At 43.1% G+C, this 20479-nt stretch overlaps 1 protein-coding gene across 2 annotated transcripts in view; it reads right to left on the bottom strand.

Moving 5' to 3' along the window:
• The window catches only part of FER (FER tyrosine kinase), a 475696-nt gene extending 466963 nt beyond the window's left edge, over positions 1–8733 (bottom strand). The window contains exon 1 of one of the 2 annotated variants that reach the window (XM_051853925.2): positions 8601–8733. The gene's annotated coding sequence lies outside the window, so the exon portion shown is untranslated. The remainder of the gene's footprint in view (positions 1–8600) is intronic. The other variant, XM_051853918.2, reaches the window with a different exon arrangement.
• Positions 8734–20479: the final 11746 nt, after the last annotated feature.

The raw sequence follows: 20479 nt of genomic DNA, 5'->3' as shown, positions 1-20479 counted from the left end.
AAAAAAATACTACTATTTGGGAAAAGTTTGCCTGCAGAGTATTATAAAATTTAGTGTAAGTGGTTAAAAAGTCCAGTTTAATAGAAACCTAACATTGCTTCATCTACATTTTTTACTCCATTGACAGTAGACTTTTGCATTACGATAGCAGCATAATATTAAAATTATCCTAACAAAATGAAAACTAAAAGTGGAATTATCCTTTGTAATGTTTTATATTGACTTCAACTGGTCAAATTCTCCATTTTGTTGAAGTAAAAATTGGATCTCTAGTCGTGGACTGGACTGGAATAATATATTGAAGTTGCTTAGAAGGACGTTATTCAGACCAGCATGCAGCAAAGCAGGAAAAGTCACCACCTGTGATGCTGGTATCTCATATGGGCTTCTGTTCGAGTCCCGGCTACTCCACTTTTGATCTGGCTTCTTGCTAAGGCAGCAGAGGATGGCCCAAGTTCTCAGGCCCCTGTACCCATGTAGGAGACCCTGAGGAGGCTCCTGGCTGGCTTCTGGCTTCAGTCTGGCCCAGCCCTAGCCATTGCAGCTATTTGGGAGAGTGAACCAGTGGATGGAAGGTTTCTCTCTTTCCTTTCCTCTTTCTAACTCTGCTTTTCAAATAAATAAAAATAAATCTTAAAAAGAAAGGAGGTTGTTAGCCACTTTAAAAATATATCAGATATGTAATGTCTCAATGAAAACAAATGACTATTACTCCAAGCTCAATAAAACAGAAACACCCTTATTCATACATTTATATTTCCTTTCTCAGACATCACAGCCTTTAATATCCCATAAATCCTAGCTAATGACATGTCAACAGAAAAGGTTAATTATAAGTTTAATATGCTTCCCTCTTCTAGCTAACGAATCAATATCATACTTGGAACATGCTAGGGGAATAACACAAATCCACACATGCTTTAAAATAACTTCTTTTGGTTCCAAATGTGAATTTCCTAAACAACACTGCTGTCCCACACTGGAAAAGGCAGCCTCACTAGGTAGGCTCAACCATTTCCAGCCACACTCAGCTAGGCTGCGGGTTGCATAAGGAGCAAATATACCTAAGACAATGTTTCTGGTCTCAGTGAATTACAACCCTGTGCAGTAAACTCCTGCGTCTGGACCTCCTGTCCCTCAAGCTGCCTAAGAAGTCATGGCACACGAGCCCTCAACTACTGTTAAAGCAGTCCTTGGTTTGAATGGTTGTTTGGGCTGCAGACCTAAGAGGTTCCTTCTGGCCAGAGTTTTTGGTTTACTTCCACAAAGGACTACTAGACTTTTCTAAATACTTCATAATTTGAAAAAGTGAGAACAACGTATTGTAACTTAAATACATTCAAAATGTTTAATATAATGGGATTATAATTCCATTTTACAGTTTGAAAGGGAATAACATGTTTTTACTGATGATCCCTAAATTGATAGAAGATGACTCTAATATCAAAATTGTCAGCACTGTGGGCTGGTTTGCTAATTATACTTCACTTTATTAAGCTGTGGTGCTCCAGAAGCATCAATTCATCTTTCATCTTCTCATTTACTTTATTTAAAAGGCTGTAACATCAATGCCAGCTTAATCCTCCAATGTGCTGTGAACAATCTATCATCCTTCAATGTATTCAAGTTTCAAGTTACCCTTAAGTGGAGACTCCATGACTGTGTCTCACTCCAGGAACTTTTCTTTTTACAGTGGGAAGACGGAGAATACACAGCTCCACAGGGAAATCTTTCACCACAGATTTAACCATTGGGCAACACTGAAGCAAAACAAGCAACTTGAGCATGATGGCAACTGGTGGCACTTCCAGTGGAGCTTAATGGCATCCAGTAATGAATGAGGTCCTGAGCTGACCCCTCTACTGCCTGATTCTTTGGAAAGATAACCTATTGCATAAAATAATATGGTATTTTTTTACATCCAATATCTCTAATCGTCATAACAACTGCCTAAATAAACCTAATAACCTCTCTTACAGAAGAATATATTGTATCTTGAAAGTAAGTTGAATTGCCCAGTACTGGAAACCATAAGGTCCCGAGAGCTAGCATTTGCCTCCAGTCAGTCTGAAATCATATCTCCTCTTTCCATACAGCACTACCTCTCCAGTAATTCACTCTCTAGCTTGAAGCCATAGTTCCACAGTCAAATTAACCTCCTGAATGTAGATATCTTTACTGATGATGGCAGCCCTTTATAAACAATGGAAACCCAACTCAGTTGAATTGTCAATCCCTTCACAAAGCAACCCAAAGAATAAAATATTCACCAAGACGCCAGACAGCTTTCAATTCTACTGACCTGATGCAAACCGGTAGTTCATGTAGGAAAGTGCTGTAGAGTGCAGGACATGGTGTTCAAACAACTTGACGATCACACCCTCACTTGCCATCTGTCTATGCCATTTTGAGAGTGACAAGAAAACTAATAATGCTCTCTGCCTTTAGATTACTCACTGTAGAGCACAGATCTCCCTTATTTTGTGTGTGTCTAGCTTCTGAAGAGAAGGCAATGAGACGCCGAAGGGGATGAGCAAATTTATATACAAAACTGGTTGTTACCTTCTCCATTGATATTTGTAATCTCAGAATGTCATAAAAGCATCATGTTTTGACCTGTCTTTAATGAGCTAAAGGGCACTGGTTATATACCTTCTCTCCAAAGGCCATAGTGACAGGTGTTAAGTTATTACCTCAAATATGAGGGTACTTTAAAACATTTGTGGAGAAATGAAATTAAAAGATACATTTGGGGTGGGTGGTAAAGATGCCTCTTGGGACACCCGCATTTCACATCTCAGCGTCCATGCTCCACTTCTGAATCCAGGTTCCTGCTAAAGTAGACCCTAGGAGGCAGCAGATCATGGCTCAAGTACTTGGGTCCCTGCCACTCATGTGGAAGTCCCAGATGGAGTTCCAGTCTCCTGGATTCAGCCTGACCCAGTCCTGGCTGCTAGGGGCAGTGTGAATAAGAAGATGGAATCTCTCTCTCTCTTTCTCTCTCTCTCTCCCTCCCTCTCCCTGTTTGTTTGTTTCTGTCTCTCTGCCTTTCAAATAATCATGCCTAATGAAAAAAACATTTTTAAGAGGGAGTTCATTTTCATGCAAAAAGCTGAAATCCATGCACACTTTTTTCATAGTATATACTTTCCACAACATACAGTGAAACTTCATTTTTCCACTTAAGTAAGTTTGGGGGGCCAGTTAGATCTCCCTCCTAAAGTATTTCCTTGCCACTTTCCTAATCTTTTCCATTCCTGAAGCAATACTTTCTTACACCATGTGTCACTAGTCACTTCGGTTTTCCTACTAAATAAAAAAAAAAAAAATGGGGCCGACACCGTGGCTCACTAGTCTAATCCTCCGCCTTGCTGCGCTGGCACACCGGGTTCTAGTCCCGGTCGGGGCGCCGGATTCTGTCCCGGTTGCCCCTCTTCCAGGCCAGCTCTCTGCTGTGGCCAGGGAGTGCAGTGGAGGATGGCCCAAGTGCTTGGGCCCTGCACCCCATGGGAGACCAGGAAAAGCACCTGGCTCCTGCAATCAGATCAGCGTGGTGCGCTGGCCACAGTACGCTGGCCGCGGTGGCCATTGGAGGGTGAACCAACGGCAAAGGAAGACCTTTCTCTCTGTCTCTCTCTCTCACTGTCCACTCTACCTGTCAAAAAAAAAAAAGGAATATTTTAATGTATAAAAAATACAAACTTGGTCAGCGCCGTGGCTCACTTGGCTAATCCTCCGCCTGCAGCGCCAGCACCCGGGGTTCTAGTCCTGGTTGGGCACTGGGTTCTGTCCTGGTTGCTCCTCTTCCAGGCCAGCTCTCTGCTCTGGCCCAGGGGGTGCAGTGGAGGATGGCCCAGGTCCTTGGGCCCTGCACCCACATGGGAGACCAGGAGAAGCACCTGGCAGCACGCCAGCCATGGCAGCCACTTGGGGGGTGAACCAACGGAAAAGGAAGACCTTTCTCTCTGTCTCTTTCTCTCTCTCACTGTCTAACTCTGCCTGTCAAAAAAATATAAACTGTCTAATCCAAGATGGCTGAATAGAGAAAAAACATCCTGATTCTGACCAAAGAAAGCTAACAGAAGAAAATGGGGGCAGCTGCACTTCCAGGGGACAGCTGGAGAGAAGTCTGCAGTGGGAACTCCACAAAAAGGAGAGACGCCGTGGCGTAGAGTGGGCAGTACAGCCACGCAGCAGTGGGCAAGGCACCACCGGTGACTCCTGCAGCCTGTGTCTGGAGGGGATGCCATCTTCTTGGAGCAAGGCATCCAGCAAACAGCAGGGAGGAAATACGGTCTTATTAAGGCGAGTGGAGGCTGCTGCGGCCTGCCCGCGATTGGGGCATTTTATCAGAGGGGTAAATCCACAGTCCCCGCTGACTCTGTGTCTGGCCTGGAGGGCTGGCGGGGGCAGGGGGCCCACTTGGGCATGTGAAGCGCTCCCCTCCACTCAGTCAAGGAGACTGGACTGGATTTGTCAAGATGGAGCACCAGCCGTCTGCTATCAGTTGAGCAGCTGACTCTGGGAACACCATGGCTCTTTCCATGGACTGGGGAGGCTTGTGGGGCTGACAGTGGGTCCCCTGCTCCCCATGAGTGTGGGAGACCTGGGCCCTGTGACTGTGGGGATTCTGTACTGTGCGATAGGTTGTGGCTGGGTCTTTAGGCAGTCACTGTGTCTGGCACAGGGGCTCAGGCTTCCGCATCCACACTGAGGAGCGCACATTCTTTTTGTGGTTCGTGTGCCTGCATGGGTAGGGGGCCTGGGCACCGTTGCCTCACTCTGGGTGGTTGGTTCACCTTGGCAGTGAGGGGCTGATGCTATGATCACAGCAGCTGACAGGCTCATACCCACCCCCTGCTGAAGATAGGAGATCTACCACGCCCAGCCTAGGTGTCACCCTGGACTCTTGTCACACCCTTGAACACCGGGCTGAGCTCTCTGGCCCCACCCAACTACGCCTCCAGATACCTACAGAAAGAACAGATAATCCACTCAGCCACAGAGGAATATTCCAAAGAGAAAATCTGTCAGAGGAGAAAACCAAGTGTTTCCACAAATGCCTAAAAATTAAACTCCTTAATTTAGACAAAAAGCAAGCTAAGCAATTTGGCAGTATCTATCAAGAGTTATAAAATTATTTGTGCCTTTTGAATCAGATTTGTGGAAATCTGACCTGTAAGACAAGTGTTGAAAATTAAATATTGAAATCTGACCTGCGAGACAAGTGTTGTAAATTAAAATATTGTTTATAAAAGAATTTCAAGCATCAAAAAAGCAATAATTGGATAATGTGCTAAAATATTGTGTGAACACGATAGAACTTGAGGATACTTCAAAAAGTTCATGGAAAATGGAAATAAAAGATGAATTTACTTTAGTGTGAAAATTTTTTAACTCCATGCAAATGACAAGTCTTCAAAATGTTCAGGAAAAATGTATATCATGAAAAACTATGCATGGATTACAAAATATTTTTGCATGAAAACAAGCTTATCTTTTAGTTCCATTTCCCACAAACTTTTGGAAGAACTATTACCCAGCTTTTAAAAAATGTCTGTGAATAGCTTTTAATAGCATGAGAATATATTTATGATACTTCTAGCGGGTTCAATAGTAGTTCCCAAAAAAGTATGTCTATGTCCCAATTCTCTATGTGACCTAATTTGGACAAAGGTCTTTTCAGATATAGTTAAGGATCTTGAGATGACATCATCTTCAATTACCTGGGTGGGCCTTAAAGTCCATGGCGAAAGACAGAAGAAGAAACACAGACACACAGGGAGGAAGTCAGTGCAGAGACGGGGCAGAGAGTGATGTGATCCCAAGAGAAGGAAATAGGCAAATCACCAGCTTCGGGAACATGCAAAGCAGTGAGTTCTCCCTTGGATCTTCCAGAGCGGTTATGATGGCCTTGCCCACACCATGATTTCATTCTCTGGCCTCTAGAATTTTGCGACAATCCATTTCTGTAGTTTGACGACTCACAGTTTGTGCTAATTGTTATAGCAGCTGCAAGAAACTAATATTCCAAGTGAATAAAGTAGGATAGAGGAAGGCATTTCCATTATAATCTCAACTGTATGAAGAGATGTATGGCAAAAATTCAAGAGGAACTCATCAACATGTTAGTAATGTAATGACATTATCATAGTCTTGTTTGCACATTTAAGATTTATGTATTTTCCAGATTCTCTAGAATGAGTACTGTTTTTGAACTAAAAAATTAAAATACATCCCTTTGGGTTCTGAAAAGCCATATGTGTTGTTATGTTAATTGCTGTAAAATTTACAACAGAAAAATTGGAACCAATATAATATCTAATGTTTGATAATGGTTAATTAGATTCTGGTTTGTTCTGACGGAATTAAGCTTCTATAATTATGACTATTATGTAGTAATAAAGGAAAAGTTTTAGCAAAACAAGGAGACAGCATAGCTTAATAGTTAAGCTTACTGTAGGCACTAGAAACTGAATGCATTTTAAAAGACCTGCTTTTTTAGTAACTATGCACCTTGATAATCTCTTTGCTTCTTGATTTTCTTATCTAAGGAATAATAAAATGGAGTTAAAGGTTATTTGAGGTTCAAATGGCTAATACTATACTTGTATTTCATCTATTCTAAGGAACATGTTTTCCCATATATATGTATGTTGGTGTATATATATATATACATATACATATATATAATATATTAATTTGAAAGGCAGAGAGACAGAGAAAGATCTTCTAACTGATGATTCACTCCTCAAATGATGGCAAGAGGCAAGGCTAGGCCAGGCTGAAGTTGGGAGCCAGGAATTTAATCCAAGTCTCCAACAAGCGTGGCAGGAATTCAAGCACTTAAGACATCATCTGCTGCCTCCCAAGGTATATATTAACAGGAAGCTGGAATGGCAAGTGGAGCCAGGATTCGAACCCAGGAATCTCCATATGTGATGCCGCTGTCCCATACAAAGTCCTAACTGCTGGATGTGAGGGCGATCTGGCTGCAACATCTGTCACCCCATTGATCACCAGGGTTGATTCGGCTGATCTGGCTGGCTAGGCGACTGTCCCCTTCCTCCCTCACTGCTCCATGTGCGTCTCTCCTGAAGTTGCGCCCTTGGTCAAAGAGGACGACCTTACCCGCTAAAGGAGGACCGGTCTTCAGTCAAGGGTTTACAAGTAGCTGCACTCCCCTGCCAGAACCTCCAAACAAGCTCTCAAAGTCCTAAGTGTTGCACCAAACTCTCATCCCATTTCCACATTTTAACTTCTCTGATACTGTACTATTACTTAAAATTGATGGTTTCTTATAGAAAGGGATATATATGTGTATATATGCATATGTGTATGTATGTGTATATATGTGTATATATATGTATATATATCTGACCATCACTGTTCATGTGGTTCTCACATACATTGTATTAGTACATAAATTACTACATAATTTGAATTTGTCATTTTAAAATGCCTTAACAACTTTATTATGATCCACCATGGAAACAAAAGTTATTCTGTATGGATAAAAGCACAGAAATAGAGCAGGAGGTCTTAAGTTCGATATTTGGCAAGGCAAGCATTTATCTTTGCAGGAGAGACTGCAATTCTACATGTTCATGTGAAGCAACCACAGAGAGGAAGCTGTGACTAAGACACAAGCTTATCATACAGCAGCCAATGTCAAGAGAAGCTGAAACAGCTTGTAGTAGACAAAAGCAATGAGAGGCTGATATGACCAATGCAAGCCTTGTGCAGAACCATCACTCAGGTGTCAGGCACCAAAGTGTCAGAAACCTCCTGTTGACTGGAGACAGAATTGCTTCACTTCCAGAGATACGTGGTTCAGTTGGAAAAAAAATCATCATGTTGTTTGTGTTATAGTTTAGTAGGCAGGGTTTTTTTTTTTCTCAAGTTCTTTCTTAATGAGACACAAGCTAATGATGCCTCTTAAAATCAAAAACATCTTAATTTCAATGGAATATCATTCAAAGAATGATATTCCTGGCACATGATAAGCATGTTCTAAAGGTCAGGTCAGTTATAGGTCATCAGAACAATAAGCAGACTATAAGGTGATGCCTACATATTCCACTGTAAGAATCAACAAAGGTTTAGAAAGGATATATAAAAATGCAAATGATATCTTAGATTGGTGGTTTGATGGATATCTTCTATTTTCAATTTGTTACAGAAGTGTGCTGTTTTCTTGCAACTAAAGAAATTTTAATTGAAAAAATGTATTTCATGAGCATGGTAAAAAAAAAGTCAACAATTTAAGGGGTCTATAAATGAAATATAAAACTTTTCTATCCCAGACCCCATTTTTGCTTTCCCAGAAGCGATTACTGACTGTATTTTCATATGTGACCTTCAATTTGTGTATGTATAAACAATCAAACATGTAAATGGCTGTGTCCTTATACCAATGAAAGAATACATACTATTCTCTTTTCATTTTGATGTTAATTTTATATCTGAATTTTGTCCCAAAATTCATATAAATCTTCATTTTTCTTGACATCCACACAGTATGATTCTTAGTAGGAAACAGAACCCATTCTAGATAATTCAGACAGAAAGGGATTTAAAGCAGGAAACTGGGTACTTACAAAATTGTAGGATGCAGAAGATAGGGGCCTGCTACTGGATGTCAGGTTCAAGGGCACACCACATGACCCAGAGGTCAGCAAACTGCTGCGGCTTCCACTGCTTGAGCCCTTTAAGTGCCTCTGTTCTTCAGCTGGTGCCCAGTCACTTGACTGCTGCATCCGGGCCAGAGGCTCTAGATTATGATAACGCTGATAACCAGACAACTGGAATGCTGAGTCTGGCCACAAGCACCAGTGAACGAGATAGTAGCTCTGAGGAAGGAGGCGGCCCCACTGACTTCCTGTTTCTCATCGCTGGAGCAGTCTCACCGAGTCTTAGCCGTGAGAGGCCTGGAGACAAGTAGGCTCTTCCGTGGAATGAAAACATAGACAAGGGTTTAGAAATGGATGTGGAGTGTTAATTCACCACCAGCAACACAGCGTCCTACCGTACTGTTATTTCACTGGTTCCCACCGGGGGAGGCAAGGCCTTGTACTTAGGCCTAGATTACAGTTTTGCCAGTACAGCGAGCCAATGTGCATCTAAATCTAACTTTGAGCAGTAATACATTTTCTGGGGCTGGCGCTGTGGCGCAGCAAGTTCATGCTCTGGCCTGAAGCACCATATGGCTGCCGGTTCGAGACCTAGCTGCTACTCTTCCCATCCAGCTCTCTGCTATGGCCTGGGAATGCAGTAGAAGATGGCCCAAGTGCTTGGGCCCCTGCACCTGCGTGGGAGATTTGGAAGAAGCTCCTGGCTCCTGGCTTCAGATAGGCACAGCTCTGGCTGTTGCAGTCATCTGGGGAGTGAACCATCGGATGGAAGACCTCTCTCTCTCTCTCTGCCTCTCCTCTCTGTGTAACTGACTTTCAAATAAATAACTAAATCTTTAAAAAAAAAAATAATGCATTTTCTCAGTAAAACTGGTGGTGGTGTAGTTTAGTAACAAAGCAAAAACTTGTCTCACGCTGGCTGAAGCACAAAACAGTGTTAACAGTGCCATAATTTCATCAAGAGTAGATTTTTTTTATTATTTAAATTGCTTAGACATTTAGTCCTGTAACAGTTTACCCATCCAGAATTGTACTCCACGTCCTCATTGGCTCTCCTGGCCTTGAGACACTATGAAATGCTTTAGAAAAACCTTTATTCTTCCACTTTAAACCCTCGAGAAACGTCAGAGTTACAGCTTTGGGTGTCCCGCCTCCGCCTCCTATCCTGCTTGGGTTCCTTGTTTAGCAGCCCAGCAACTGGGAGGAACCCGAAGAGGCTCAGCAGAGCCACGTGATTACCACCTGTGCCGTGCAGAGGCGGGAGGAGAAGCCGTGGTTAGCATTCTTGGAGTGCATGCCAGAGGCCAAGCCTCCTTCCTTCATTGAATTCTCCGGATGACTTTGTGAAGAATAGGCACCATTGTGATCCCCATGTACAAATGGACAGGGCGAGGTGAAGAGCTCGTCCAAGGTCACAGTGCTAGTTTTGGAAGGAAGCTAGACTTGCCACCCTCCTGGAGTGTGAATTTGTTCTGTCTTTCATGATGAAGCAGGAATTCATGAAACAGCGATCTGCCTTGATGTCAAGCAAGATGGAGCTTGAGGAAGACCTGCAACGTGTTCTGCCGCCCACGATGCCATCGCAGGCCGATGTGTTTGTGTTCTGATAAGGAGATGGGAAGAAATGTACTATTGGAAAAGCGGTGCCGAGTGTGTATATATCCATTTAGTCAGCCTGCCAGCCGTTCATTCAGTAACTTGCTGCTATTCACAGAATACTAGGTTTATTCAGAGTAGCAAGACAGGTTACAACCTCTCTTGTACCCTATAGGAATTTTAGCCGCCTTCAAAGAATAGATCAATACACATCAAACATTTAAATAACAATGACATCACTAGACAGCACAATATTTTTCCCATGTCCTTGTGAAATGAAAATGCTTTTACAATTTATTTTAAATATAATTTAATATAACTTGTTCCTATGATTAATCACCAGGTGTAACTTTATTAATCTATAGCTATGGATTCTGTGATACGATAAACTGAATCTATAAAGGGGGCTCTAACACACATTGTGTTGAGGTTGAGAACAACCAGTCACTCCAGCCATCCATGTGATAAGTCATTCAGTCTTCAACTCCACGAAGATTAGATGTGCTTTTAACCCTAGTTCTAATTTCTACAAAAGATAATACTTTCATCAAGATACCCCAGTAGAAAATTTCCATAAAAATAATTTTCAAAGAAAAACTAAGGTCTTCCTCCCACAATGGAAGCTGAAGAGTGACAGGTCTTCCCTCTCCTGGCAGCCAGAGCATACAGGGTGTGTATGACCAAGTCTGGGCTGGTTGGTTCTTTCTATGTGAGACAAGGCTTGGGGGACTGTGGTGGAATGAGAAGGTGAGAAGGTCATGCCAAGATGGCCGCTGACAACAGAAACTGCCTGGCAACAGGCCAATTGGATGGCTTCGGAAACCACAGGGCAACAGAGCCTGACTGACAACAGGCTGTGATTGGATGGTTTCAGAAACTGCCTGGCAACAGAGCCTGACTGGCAACAGGCTGTGAATGGATGGCTTTGGAAACTGCCTGGCAACAGGCTGTGATTGGTTAGGGCATAGACTGCCCCTTGACTGGATTGGCTGCCTTGGCTATATAAGCAGCTGTAGCAACTGAAATAAACGAGTCTGCGGGCTGCTCGCCTCTGGCTGCTTTCACCGGACTCCCGGGGTCTGTGTGGTGACTCCCTGTCTCTTGCCCCCACCACGCTCTCCCTCTCAGAACTAATCAACCTCAACAGCGGACAGCCCCAGAAATGCCCAGGATCGTGGAGTGCAGCAGGGTGGCAGTGAGTGTCCAATGGCAGCTTCCTAACCGGAATAGTAACAGTGATCTGATTGGGACAGTAGCTTGATCTGTTGGTTTCTGATCACTTTTTAAAACTGGATTCATGCTGTCATCCAGCTCAATGGGCTGTTCAAAAACCTTGCCACTTATTTGATTTGTTTGTGTTTAGCCTAAATTAGCCAGAATCAGTAGCTGTTTGATACCAAGAATCCTGAGAAATAGGAGGTCTGGGAACTTTGGGGCCAGTGCCAGAGTGTTGAATGTTGTCTCCATGGGTGGTGGGAACAGCTGAGGGAACTGTTCAGGGCTCCCTTCTATAGACAATGGGCCAGAGTCGAGGCTCCATGCCACTGCTATGTTTGTCTGTGAGTGCCTCCTGCTTCATGGGGAAGTGCTATATGAGGTACAAAGAACACTGAAACCCAAATTCTGTTTCCTTCCTTCCTTCCTTCCTTCCCCCCTCTCTCTCTCTCTCTCTCTCTCTCTTTCTTGACAGGCAGAATGGACAGTGAGAGAGAGAGACAGAGAGAAAGGTCTTCCTTTTGCCGTTGGTTCACCCTCCAATGGCCGCCGCGGCCGGCGCGCTGCGGCCGGCACACCGCACTGATCTGATGACAGGAGCCAGGTACTTATCCTGGTCTCCCATGGGGTGCAGGGCCCAAGCACTTGGGCCATCCTCCACTGCACTCCCGGGCCACAGCAGAGAGCTGGCCTGGAAGAGGGGCAACCAGGACAGAATCCGGCGCCCTGACCGGGACTAGAACCCGGTGTGCCAGCGCCGCAAGGTGGAGGACTAGCCTAGTGAGCCACGGCACCAGCCCAAATTCTGTTTCAAGCACTGCTTATTTCTAGCTGTGTGGCCTTTTAGCTGTTTCTCGTTCATTCTCTGTAACAATGAGGACAGAGCAGAATTCAGAACCCTTTCTGAATTGAGATTCTCTTAATCTCCTCTGTCATCCTGGACATCCAGGGTTGCAATTTTGTAAATACCTTTTATGTATTTTCTGTTAAATAAATAACTATAGGTTGCATGTTTGTAGTAACAAGCAATGAATTTTGTTTTTATGGCTGATGCAGTGTTGCTGATCCTGAAATATTTATTTTCCTTTTTTAAAAAAATTATTTTATTTATTTGAAAGGCAGAGTTTGGGAGTTGGAGGGAGAAGCAGAGAGATCTTTCATCTATTGGTTCACTCACCATAATGGCTAGTGCTGGGCCAGACCGAAACCAGGAGCCAGGAGCTTCTTCCAGCTCTCCCACATGGGTTCAGGGGCCCAAGCACTTGGGCCATCTTCTGCTGCATTCCCAGGAGCGCTTGATTGGAAGCAGAGCAGCCAGGACTCAAACTGTAGCCCATATGGGATGCTGACATCACAGGTGGTGGCTTTTTATACTCTATACCTCAACCCTGGCCCTGAAATATTTATTTTCATCAAAAGCTTTGAAGAAATTTTTGTCTTAAATATTTGAATTTTATTAAATTTAAATTATTTTAAAACTTACATTAAACATTAGTAAATTCATTCTTCAATAACATTGCAAAGATTATTGCTGTCATACCATTTTATAAACAGTAAATTTTGAATATGCATAACAATTTATGTAGATTGCATCACTGAGGGTTCTCTAAGGTACTAGAATGAATAGAATTTGCCTGTTTGTCTGTGTGTATGTGTGTGGAGAGAGACAAACTGGCTCATGTGATTGTGGAGTCTTGTTAAGTCCAAGATCTGCAGAGTAAGCCAGCAGGCTGGGACCCAAGGAAGACTTGTGGTTCAAGTTCAAAGGCCTTCTGTTGGAAAAATTCCCCTTCCTTCATGGAAGGTCACTCTTTGTTCTCATAAGGCCTTCCACTGATTGCATAACGCCCACCCACAGTATGCAGGGTCATCTGCTTAACTCAAAGTTGGCTGACTTAGATGTTGATCTCATTTAAAAAATACTTTCCAGAGACAACTTGGATGATAATTGACCACATAGCTTAGCCACATTGACGCATAAAATCATTCCTACAAAGATCTTCACCTGGAGTCAGTATTACCATGAGGAGTGCAGATTAGTCAATGCCGTCCATCACTATTGAGAGAATGGAACCTGCTGAGCCCCAGTGGCTCAGAGGGCTTCGCAGCAATGGCAAGGCTTACCCTGAGGCTGGGGGTGGAGAAGTCCGTGAGTGCCTCTATTTTCTTTCTCTGACTTTAGGCCAGGCATGTAGGAACGTAGGCTGCTGGCAAGGAAGCTTCTTCCAGATCTTCTTTGCTGTCTCGGTGCCAGTGAGTAGCCATTTACCATCTTTATGAGCATGCACGGAACCGAATTCATTATTTTAGATGAACTTAGACTTACTACAAATTTTTCAGAGCAAAACAGGAGACTATTAAACCAAGTGACCACAGCAAATGTTTACTATTTACTGTATATACTGGCATGATGCTAAGTGTATTATCTAATTTAATAGACATAAAACCCAACAATTTAAAGTAGCTGTTGTTATTATCTCTGCTTTATAAGACACAGAACACTGGGCCGGCACCACGGCTCACTAGGCTAATCCTCCGCCTTGCGGCGCCGGTACACCGGGTTCTAGTCCCGGTTGGGGCGCCGGATTCTGTCCCGATTGCCCCTCTTCCAGGCCAGCTCTCTGCTGTGGCCAGGGAGGGCAGTGGAGGATGGCCCAAGTGCTTGGGCCCTGCACCCCATGGGAGACCAGGAGAAGTACCTGGCTCCTGCCTTCGGATAGGCGCCGTGCGTCGGCTGCAGCACACTGGCCGCGGCGGCCATTGGAGGGTGAACCAACAGCAAAGGAAGACCTTTCTCTCTGTCTCTCTCTCACTGTCCACTCTGCCTCTCTGCCTGTAAAAAAAAAAAAAAAAAAAAAAAAAAAAAAAAAAGGGCAGAGAACACTGAAGCCCAGAGATGTTAGCCTACTTTCCCCAGACTATCCAGTTCCCAGCTAACCGGAGGGGAAGCCAGGATCTCCGTCTAGGCCTGCTGCATGTAAGAGCTCATGATTTTACCCACCAAACATGATTTTTAAAAAAGTGTTACCAAGATATGAAATTGCTTCCCATTTATTTTGATTTGCTTGTCCCCAGAGCAGACTTGAGACAAGGTTTGGTTGTAGGCAGTATCCTTTGGGAGGTGATCCCAGGAAGCACAGTGTGGGTGAGAGGAAGTAGGCAGGGAGAGGACGATGGCTGCTAAAGGGCTGTAAGGAATGCATCGCCGTGCGGGCTCAGCCCCCTGGGAGCTCTCTGAGAGGCTGTACAGAACGTGCCGCCGACCTGACCAGCCAACGCAAGGAAGCATATTTAGCTACCAATTCTCATCTCACTGGTTGGCCATTGTTCCTAAAGGCATTCATTCCCCCCCGCACCCCCCCAGCCCATGTGGCCTGTAGCACACGGGGCTGAGCAGGAGATGCAGGCACATCAGGGAGAAAGCACTTGGTGTGAAAGGAAACCAGCTACTGAAGGCACAGGAACCTTAGGATGGGCTCATGGCTCACGCATAGGACATTGTCAGCATCTGCTACAGGTTGGGAATTTATTCAAAGCAATGAATAACCAGACATTTTCCTTATTGTGTTAGAGCAGTTTATTCCACCAATACATGGACTTGTGCTTCAGTGAAATTGTGTCGTAAAATAAATTAGTTTTCACCTTTAGATTCTTGATTTAAGGAATGCTTGTAGTATTAAAAAAAAAAAAAAGAAACAACAATGATATCCATTTCTAAGAACATGCGAGAATTGAATTTTGATTTGTGTATTAAACAGTATTTGCAGTGCTAGTGAGGCCAACCCAGGATTTCCCTGGAGAATCACTATCCCTTGTCACACAGATCCCTGCTGGGTCTGTACATGAACTGGATCCCCTGCAAGTCTGAAAACCTGCAGCTGTTTGTACGTTATTCACTGCCTCTTTGAAGTACCTCCCAGCGACTTTTCAAAATGAATTGTGTGTGCTCCCTTGATGTGAATTTTTTCTGGATACATTATATCATCCCAACATACTCTACAAATTTGGGAAAAATATGTTCAGCTCTTTCTTCATGATGTAGCAATAAATAAGCAAACTCCATTTTATTTACAGAGGCTCCGTTTTATGTATATAAGTTGCAAACTGGATTTCAGAATTGAAATCAGCAGAAGTAGTAAACAGCCAAACCACAGCCCCAAAGGACAGAGCTTAGGGCTGATTTAAGTGGCCTGTGTCTTATCATGTGACTAGAGCTGTGTTCCGATAAATGGTGTCCACGAGTTTCTCCTAGTAGAGGCAGAGGAGGCCCAAGGTCCTTCCTTTCCATTTTTGAATGGTGTGGTGGTGGCTTCATAATTAGCTCCATAAAGGATTAAGGATCGACAGTTAAAAAGTAAAGCATTTGTTCTGATGAAAGGAAGAGGTTTGTTACAGAATTTTCAGAACCGTCTTCCAGAAATGTGAAGGGAGCTCAGGGAAGAGGGTCCTAAAGAAAACTGGAAAGGTGGAGAGAGAGAGAGAGAGGCGCCCCCTGAGGAGGCACTACTGGAAATACTCAACTAAAATCAGATCCTGGGCTGAAAAACCCGTTAGCTTTTTTGCCTTGAGTTTATTTCCCATAAATTCCTTAGCCACTAAGTTTATTTAATACAGGCTGCAGTTATTGCCTCATAAAAAGAAAGCACCCACAATTTATCTCCTGAGGGAGAAAGATTGCTATTTAATCTAGAGGTGAGTCTTAAAGAACTAAAACAGTCCAGAGTTGGGGAAGCTGAAAGTTACACTCCCAGGTGGGAGATATATATATATATATATATATATATACACACACACACACACACACACACATATATATACACACACATATATATATATTCATTCTAAAGATGCTTTTCACCTTCGAATAGAACTGAGCAAAAATATTTAAATGTGCTTTAGGATGTAATTTTTATTTAATAGAGACTTGTCACCATGATATTTTCTTTAAATCTAGAAAAGTGCCTCAAAGGATAATTAGACTGAATAATAAATTAAGAATGAATAATAAAAGACCATATCCTTTTTCTATCCTAATCAAAGTCAAAGTCACTGCTCTAATTTAAGAATGCAGTATTTGAACTCCTGTAGGTGGCTGATCATTTGGGAATTTGCAGAATTTTTTTTTCACTGCAAGTTCATTAGGCCAAAACTTAATCTAAAACAGCCAGACTTTGTACTCCACTAATATGAGGTTACTCTTGAGAGATTTTTCACCTGTCCTCTGTGTCCTGATGGATTGCTTAGATTTACTTATTTCTTATTTTTATTGATCTCTTTAGATTAGGACACTGGTAACGCAGGGTATATTCTACCCATTTGCTGCAACTAATATCACCGGTTTCACCATTAGAATTCTTACATAAGATGATTTTCCATTAGCATATGCTTACAGAGAAAGTTAAATATTTGAGAGGAGAAAAAAAACCTGCACTAGATAGAATAAAAAATAATCATTCCCAAAATTTCATATAGAAATTTAAAGCTAAAAACACAAAACCTTACTGCTCTGGAATGGGTAGGAATATAGGGTTTCATTTCTCATCACACTGTGTCTATATTCATCAATAACAAGTCCAGTATATAGACTTCTAGGGTGTTACATTTTCATGCCCATACATTCATACACACAGCAGAAGTTTCATGTAGTGTCAGTTCTGAGCCCTTGTTCACAGGTGAGAGTTACTGTGTTTCTGCCCTCTGTTATCCTCCTCCTCATCCATTTCTGGTACATTTCTGTTGCTGTGCTGTAACGCAGACATTCTCTTGGATTTAGTCTTCTTCGGCAGCATTCGTCTCTCCTCCAGGGATTTCAACACATTGGTTACCTCCTGTGCGTTCCAGTCTTTTTCATTAAGCCAGCAGCTGCTGGGAGAAGACTTCTGTATGTTGCTGGTGCCCCGTGACTCATTTCCAGTCATGCTGTGTCATTTTTCCAGAGGTGTTTAGAGTTGGAGAACTTAGTTTATAAATTAAATGAGACAAAGGATTTCTTAATATTCCTGAGTGTTCATTTTCCCTTTTTGAGGGTCCAGATATGTCAGTTCTGGGAACCTCAGCTTCCTCTTCCATGAAGCAAGGCACTGGGAAACAGCCTGAGAGATCTCCTTCAGCTGTAATATTGCAGTTCTTAGGCTGCTGGCATCTGAAGGCCTGAGTCTGAATCCTGATTTTTTATCTACCATCTTGGGAAACTTAATCTTTCAGTTCATGAAGGTGCTAATAGTCCTTACTTAAATGGTTGCTGTAAAACTAAATGCAGGTGGGGCTGGTGCTGTGGGATAGCGGGTAAAACCTGCCTGCAGTGCTGGCGTGGGCACCAGTTCGAGTCCCGGCTATTCTACTTCCGATCCAGCTCTCTGCTATGGCCTGGGAAAGCATTAAAAGATGGCCCAAATCCTTGGGCCCCTGCACCCACATAGGAGACCTGGAAGAAGCTCCAGGCTCCTGCCTTTGGAACAGCGCAGCTCCGGCCGTTTGTGGCCAACTGGGGAGTGAACCAACAGAAAACACTAAGTACAGGTATACCTTGGAGATACTGCAGGTTTAGGACAGTTTCTCCAAGTGTAGATAGCAGTTAAGACACCAGTTAAGATGCCCATGGCCCATATTGGGAGTACCTGGGTTAGATACCTGGCTCCTAACTCCAGCTTCCTGCTAATGCAGACCCTGGGAGGCAGCGATGGTGGCTCAAGTACCTGGGCTCCTACTACCTATGTGGAAGAAAGAGATTGAGTTTACAACTGCCAACTTTGCCCAGCCATTGTAGGCATTTGGGAGTGAACCAGCATATGGGAGTGCTCTCTCTCTCTCTCTCTAATAAGTAAATAAATGTATTTTTAAAATATCCATCAATCATCTGAGTCTTCAATGAGTCATAACCTTTAGGATGGAGGAGGGTCTTGCCTCAATGTTGGTGACTGCTAACTGATTAAAGTGGTGTTTGCTAAAGACTGGAGTGGTTGTAGCAATTTCTGAAACTATGACAACAGTGAAGTTTGTTTCATCAACTGACTCTTCCTTTCATGAAAGAGGTCTCTGGAGCAGGTGATGCTATTTGGTAGCATCTTACCTGCAGTAGAGCTTCTTTCGAAATTGGAGTTGATCCCCTTAAACCTTGCTGTTACCTTACCTACTAATTTTATGTGTTATCCTAAAGCCTTCGTTGTCATTTCACAATGTTCACAGCATCTTCACCAGTAGTTTCCATTTCAAGAAACTACTGTCTTTGATCATAAGAAGCAATTCCTCATTAATCAGACTTTTTTAAAGATTTATTTATTTATTTGAAAGTCAGAGTTATACAGAGAGAGGAGAAGCAGAGAGAGAGGTCTTCCATCCGATGGTTCATGAGTGTTCTTAACGACCTCTAGAATAGCAAATCCTTTCCAGAAGTTTTTCAACGTGCTTGGCCGAGGTCCATCTGAGGAATCGTTACCTGTATTAGTTATAGCCTTAGGAAAATACTTCTCAAATAGTAAGACCTGAAATTTGAAATTACTCCTTCGCCCATGGGGTGCAGAATGGATGTGGTTTAAGCAGGCATGAAAACAATATTTATCTTGTGCATCTCCTGTAGAGCTCCTAGGTGACCAGGTGCATTGTCAATGAGCAGAAATATTCTGAAAGGACATTTTTCTGGTCGGGGCCTTACTCTGGATTAAGCTTTGGTTTAAGGGAGTGCTGAAGCTTGTTTGATCTTCTATCCAGACCGCAAAAACTCTCCACATCAGCAATAAGGCTGTTTTGCCTTTTTATCATTCATGTGTTCACTGGAGTAGCACTTTTAATTTTCTTCAAGAACTTTTCCTTTGCATTCACAACTTGGCTAATGAACTGTTTAGCATAAGAGGCCTAGCTTTCGATCTGTCTCAGCTTTCAACATGCCATCCTCACTACGCTTAATCATTTTTAACTTTTGATTTAAAGTGAGAGACATGCAACTCTTCCTTTCGCTTGAACACTTAGAGGTGAATGTATGTTATTAATTGGCCTAATTTCAATATACTTGTGTCTTAGGAGATAGGGAAGCCCAAAGAGAAAAAAACAGGGATCAGCCGATGGGTGGAGTCAAAACACATACATTGATTGATTGATTGATTATTTTTCTGATTTTACATTTCCATTCTTGAAATAAATTAATTGTTCTCTGAATTACACAAGCCCTTTATTTCATAGGAAAAAGCCAAGCATGTACGCGCATTGTTAGTCCATTTTGTGCTGCTGTAACAGAATACCTGGGTAATTTGTAAAAAACAAATTTATTTCTTACTGTTCTGGAAGTGGGGAAGTCCACGGTTGAGGAACGTACATCGGGCAGGGGTCTGCTCGCTGTGTCATCCCACGACGAGAGGCAGAGGGGTAAGAGAACGTGCATGAGAGAGAAGGAAGGAAACGAAACTCATGCTTTTATCCAGAAGCCATTTCCAGACTGACCCGCCCACTCCTGAGATAACGGCAGAGCCCTCATAACCTAATCCCCCCTGGAAGAGCCCCACTCTCCCACTCTCTGTTGCATTGGGAATTAAGTTTTCTTTTCTTTTTCTTTCTTTTTTTTTTTTTTTTAAGATTTTTATTTATTTGAGTGGTAGAGTCACAGAGAGAGAGAGAGAGAGAGAGAGAGAGAGAGAAAGGTCTTCCATCTGCTGGTTCACTCCCCAAATGACCACAATGGATGGAGCTGAGCCAAACCGAAGCCAGGAGCCAGGAGCTTCTTCTGGGTCTCCCATGCTGGTGCAGGAGCCCAAAGACTTGGACCATCTTCCACTGCTTTCCCAGGCCACAGCAGAGAGGTGGATTAGATGTGGAGCAGCCGGGACTAGAACCGGCACCCATATGGGATACGGTGCCGCAGGCGGAGGATTAACCTACTGCGCCGCAGCACTGGCCCCAAAGTGAATTAAGTTTTCAATGCAGGAACTTTCAGGGCCACATTCATGCACACATTTGTTGATTAAGTTCTGTCTTAAGTGGGTATAGTTGATGGTCCCCCAAAACAATTGAACAGTAACATCAGAGATCAGTGATTTTAGTGGTAG

Source organism: Oryctolagus cuniculus, chromosome 14 (assembly GCF_964237555.1).
Source record: "Oryctolagus cuniculus chromosome 14, mOryCun1.1, whole genome shotgun sequence".
Lineage (NCBI taxonomy): Eukaryota > Metazoa > Chordata > Mammalia > Lagomorpha > Leporidae > Oryctolagus > Oryctolagus cuniculus.
Note: the sequence above shows the minus strand (reverse complement) of the source record. Positions and strands in the feature narration are given on the sequence as shown.